The sequence below is a fragment of the Bos mutus genome, chromosome 21 (assembly GCF_027580195.1).
Source record: "Bos mutus isolate GX-2022 chromosome 21, NWIPB_WYAK_1.1, whole genome shotgun sequence".
Lineage (NCBI taxonomy): Eukaryota > Metazoa > Chordata > Mammalia > Artiodactyla > Bovidae > Bos > Bos mutus.
In genome coordinates this window covers 3,438,499-3,444,306 of record NC_091637.1, presented here as the reverse complement: position 1 = coordinate 3,444,306, position 5,808 = coordinate 3,438,499, and positions in this window count along the sequence as shown.

The window sequence follows — 5,808 nt, the reverse complement described above, 5'->3', positions numbered from 1 at the left end:
TTCCTCTGGGTCTACTGTTTGTTAATGGGTAAAGCTTTTCTGGGCTTCCCAGGCAGCACTAGTGGTAAAGAACCTGCCTGGCAATGAAGGACACATAAGACATGTGGATTTGATCCCTGAGTTGGGAAGATCCCCTGGAGGAGGGCATGGCCACCCACTTCAGTATTCTTGCCTGGAGAATCCCATGGACAGAGGAGTCTGGCAGGCTACAGTCCACAGGGTAGCAAAAATTAGGACAAGACTGAAGCGACTTAGCACACACAAAAACTTTTCTGAGTATGAGACTAATTAATTCTTCCTTCTTTCCTTCCTTCCTTCTTTTCTTCCTGCAGGTGTCCTTGGCCTGCAGTGGCTTAAAGCAGAGTTTCTGTTCCTAGCCAGAGACTGAGGTTGGGCTGCAGAAGTTGAGAGTACTGAATCCTGGCTACTAAACTAGTGGCCAGTGACAAGGCCCTGGTCTTTTGGCTTTGCAGAAAAGAATTCCCACAAAGATGGGAAAGTATTGAAACAAGTAAAGTGTTCATTAGAAGGAAAAAGAATATGTGTGGATAGACACACAGGCAAACTCTGAGATTTGTGCCCACGTAGTGGTTTAAATTGCCTACATGGGGCATTTCTTCCAGGTTTCCTTTGGCCAATCATTTTGATTTGCCTGGTTCTGAGTCTGTATTTGGTTTATATTAGGGTCCTCCTATAGCTGCATGTGTATCTTTTAGCCAAGATGGATTCCAGTGAAGAATCCTATGGTTTACTAGACATCACTCCCCTTTTGACTTCCAAGGAAATTTTTAGCTGAGAAAGTCTCTTTGAGACTGATAAATATATGGTCTCTTATCTTTTTATCTGGGCAGGGCTCAGCCTCTCCTATCTTGGAGTATCAGGCCACAGGGAGTGAACTCACTTCTTGGTCTGGGATCCATCTATCTCCTGCCTCACCTTCATATACCTGTATTCTAAGTACTGTAATTTTAACTACAATAGTTGTTCAATAATTTTGGTGTGTGTGTGTGTGTTGGTCGCTCAGTCGTGTCTGACTCTTTGCAACCCCTCGTACTGTAGCCCACCAGGCTTCTCTGTCCATGGAATTCTCTAGGCAAGAATACTGGAGTGGATTGCCATTCCCTTCTCCAGCAGATCTTCCTGACCCAGAGATCAAACCCTGGTCTCCTGCACTGCAGGCAGATTCTTTACCATTTGAGCTACAATTGGTAGATGTAATAATTTAGTATTAAACACCATTTCAGTTTATTATTTATCACATATATATAATTTTATTTACTCATTCAAATGTTTTCTTAGGACAAAATTTTAAAAGCAGAATTGCATGATCAAAGAGTAGGTACATTTAAAACTTTAATTTTTTGTATAAGTCTGTACTGCTGCTGCTGTTGCTAAGTCACTTCAGTCGTGTCCGACTCTGTGCGACCCCAGAGACGGCAGCTCACCAGGTTCCCCCATCCCTGGGATTCTCCAGGCGAGAACACTGGAGTGGGTTGCCATTTCTTTCTCCAGATAAGTCTGTACAGAAGTTTGATAAATTGTAAGTATAGAGCATAAGTAAACACATTCACAAGTAAAGTGATCAGATTGGGAAACAGAACATCAGAGTCATTAAGCTGTACACTTGAAGCTAACATATCTGTATTCTTCCTTTTTATAGTATGGGTTACTTGCCGTGCCAATATGATGGCTTCATTTTTAGGCAGTTAATTTGCTGGCAGGAGGGTACCAAAGTGACTAGGCAACAACCACAGCTTTATGTTTAATGAAGTTTTTACTATGTCCACTTGTGGAAGTGTCTCTGGAAATCAGGACATGTAGTTGCACAGTGCTGATCCATCTTTATAATAAACTATTAACAAAAGTCTATAGCTTATAGTTTACTGTTGGTGCTCTAAAGTCTATGGGTTTTAAAAACCTATCATGACATGTATCCATCATTACAGTTTCATACAGAGGAGTTTCAATGCCCTAAAAATCCCTTTCCCACCTGTTTATTCCTCCCTACCATCTGGATCCTTTTGTAAGAGTATGTTTAGATTTATAAGAAACCATCACACTGTCTTCCAAAGTAGCTGTACTGTTTTTCATTTCAACCTGCAAAGAATGAGAATTCCTGTTGCTCCACATTCTTTCTAGCATTTGTTGTGTTCAGTGCTTTAGATGAAGGCATTCTAATAGTTACACAGTAGTGCCTCATTGTTTTAATTAATTTCATACATTCTCTGATGACACATGATTTTGAATATCTTTCTATATACTTATTTGTCATCTGCACAACCTCTATAATTAAACATCTTTTTGGATCTCTTGCTTAATTTTTAATTGGGTTGTTTGTTTCCTTATTGTTAAGGTTTAAGTGTTCTTTGTATAGCTAGATAACAGTACTCTGTCAAATATGTGTTTTGCCAGTTTGTGGATAATCTTTTCATTTTCTTAACAGTGTTTTTTGATTTTGTTTTATTTTTGTAAGGGCAAAAGTTTTTAATTAATCAAGTCTAACATCAATTTTTTCTTTCATGAGTATGATTTTTGTATTGTGTTTAATATCTAAATATGTCAAGACTAATCTCAAAGTTACCTAGGTTCCCTCCTATGCTGTCTTCTAGAAGTTTTAAGACTTTACATTTCACATTTAACTCTATGATCCATTGCAAGCTTATAAAATCTTTGTATTTTTTGGCATATAGATACTGAATTGTTTCAGTGTCATTTGTTGAAAAGGGCATCCTTTTTTCACTGAATTGCCTTTGCTCTTTTCTCCCAGAGAATTGATTATATTTGTGTATTTCTGCATTATATATTCTGTTCCATAGATCTGTATGTCTATTCTTCTGTCATATCCACATGGTCTTCATTACTGTAGACTTACAGTTACACTTGAAGTCAGCTCACATTTATCCTCTCATTTTGTTATTCAATATTGTGTTGGCTATCCTGGGATTTTTGCCCTATGTACAAGCTTTAAAATCAGTTATTCAATATCTACAAAATGATTTTCTGAGATTACGATTGTGGGTGAATTGAATCCATAGATCAAGATGGGAAGAACTGACATCTTGACAATATTGAGTTTTCCTATTCACGCACATAGACTTTTTTTTTAATTTAAACTTTTGATTTCCTGCATTAGGATTGTAGTTTTATAGTTTTCCTCATACAGATCTTGTATATATTTTGTTAGGTTTATCTTTAAGTATCTCAATTTTTATGCTAATAACCTAACAGTCTTTTACATGTGCTAAATTTTGGTTATCATATAAATTAGAATAGGCATTCTTTCATTAGTATCTAACAGGAATTATTTCTCATAGCCAAGACAATTATTGTTATCATCAATTTAAACCTTACATACACTTAACCCCACAAATTATAATAGTATAAGAATAAGTATAGTAGTATAAGTACTAGTAATATTACTTTACTAATAGTATAATCGGTGATCAAGACCATCCTCAAAAAAGAAATGCAAAAAGGCGGTATGCTTGACTGAGGAGTCCTTACAAATAGCTGAGAAAAGAAGTGAAGCTAAAGGCAAAGGAGAAAAGGAAAGATATACACATCTGAAAGCAGAATTCCAAAGAATAGCAAGGAGAGATAGGGAAGCCTTCCTCAGCGATCAATGCAAAGAAAGAGGAAAACAATAGAATGAGAAATTTGGAAAACTTCCCAAATTTTGAGTAGTCTCTGGCAGTTGGTGATGGACAGGGAAGTCTGGCATGTTGCAGCCCTGGGGTCACAGAGAGTCCGACACGACTGAGAGACTGAACTGATGTCTTTTGCTCTCTTCTTTGCCTTTCCCATACTTGTGCTTTGTTCTGTTTATTTCCAAGTTAACATCTTCCAGGTAATGATTCCTCTCTTCCATTGTATCTCCTCTGTTGTTATATTTTCCATTTCTGGAAATTCCATTTAATTCTCTTACATTGATTTCAATTATCTGAAGTGTTAATACTTCCCTGTCTTGTCATCTATTTCTTAAGCATCTAGTAACTCCAATATCTGGATCACTATGCTTATGTTTTTATTGTTTGTTTTCTGATGGTTCTAGATCTTGATATGCCTTTTAAATTTCATTAAATGCCAGATGTATTTTAAAATGCAAAAGCTCTGCATCAGCACTGTTCAATAGAAGTTTCTGTGAATAAAAAAATGTTCTTAAATAAAAAAAATAAAGTAGGATAAAAAGCCAAAAAAAAAAAAAAAGTTCTATATGTGTGCTGTGCAGATCGCTGCTATCCAGATGCAGTTTTTGAGCACTTGAACTAATGTGACTGATGAAGTAATATTTCATTTAATTTTAATAAATGTAAATAGCCACATGTGGCTTGTGACCAACATAATGAACAGCAAAGTTCTAGATTAAGTTCCTTGCCTGGCATTGTGTATTCAAAGTTGCAAAGTTCTCTATTTTGACATTTCTTCCTCTAGAAAGGGTATTCTTCAGCTCCTTGTGAGTAGCTAGAGTAGAAGGAGATCACTCTACTGAAATCAGGCATAAGGTGTGTTTCACTAAGTTGTTGCTGTTTCTGGTTCACCCTTCCTTTTAGTTTGCAGTTCTCAGGGGTCCAAAATGAAAGTCTATGTGTATTTTTTTTTTTAATGTGTTTTACCTCAACCTCTCCATTCTGGCTGGCTCTGAGCTCCAATTTTTATCTTTTCAGACCAAAGAGAGTGCTGGTAGCTCTACTTAGCTTTCTAACCAGCTATTATCTACTTGCACTTAGCTCCTCTGCCTCTTGCTTCTCCTGTGCAGCTGAGGAATTGGTGAATGCCTTAGGACAATAACAGGTCAAACTATTGGAATCACTTTTCTGTGTTTATCTTTTTTTCCGGGGACCTCTCATGTCTTGATACTTTGGTAGCTCTGAACCTTAATTTTTAACCTCATTAGTCTTGTGAGATGTCTGAAATCTCTTTTCAGCTTCTCTGCCTCATAGCAGCTGCTTTCTGTTCAACTTCACAGCCTCAGCCCCCACGTAGCTTATGAATCATTAATTGGGCTGCCTTAGAAGCAGACCCTGGATAAGTGTTAATGTAAAAATGATTTATTTGGGAAGTCCAGGACACTGGTAGTGCCATGGGGAAGTGATATAGAGAAGGGAAAGCATAAAAGTCATTAAGCCAGTTACCATAGTGGACACCTGAGGCTGAGTACTTCAGGGAAAGCCTCAAAAATGGTGCAAAACACGTATCTCAGATATACTGTACCCAGCAGCTGAGAGAGCTGGAATGTTTTTCTACCAACTCCCAAGGGCTGCTTGTCTGCAACACGTCCTCCCCACAGTATATAGCTTGACACCATTTGGGGCAATATTCTGAGCTTCCAGAAAAAACAAGTCATCAGACTTGGAAACACAAACACTGGCAATTGGACGTCTGCTGTAGGAAACCAAATGGTGATGAATGGAGCAACAAACATACTGTAGAAAGTCACGCTCACTTCAGTGAATTTCTTTTCTTGCCAGGATATTGGTCCCTCAGAATTCTGGCTACCTTAATAGCTCTTTAATACCCTCATATTTTGGTCTCCCAAAAGCTAGTCAGTCATTGCCTAGCCAAAAGTCTAGGCTATTATGTTCTGGACACACTAAAAAGTATGTTACTGAATGATTTATGTGTCTGGTCACTAAAATATCTTTTTATTGATTTGGAAGGTGGATAACTGTTATTCAGTTTGTACCCTTGCAATAGCACTCTTTTAGTCCTGTATCTTCAGTTTTCCTGATACCCGGCTTTCTTCTTGTCCATATTAATGGTGTTATGGGAAGTCAACAAGATGCTCCAACACAGGGAGGGAATTAGAGG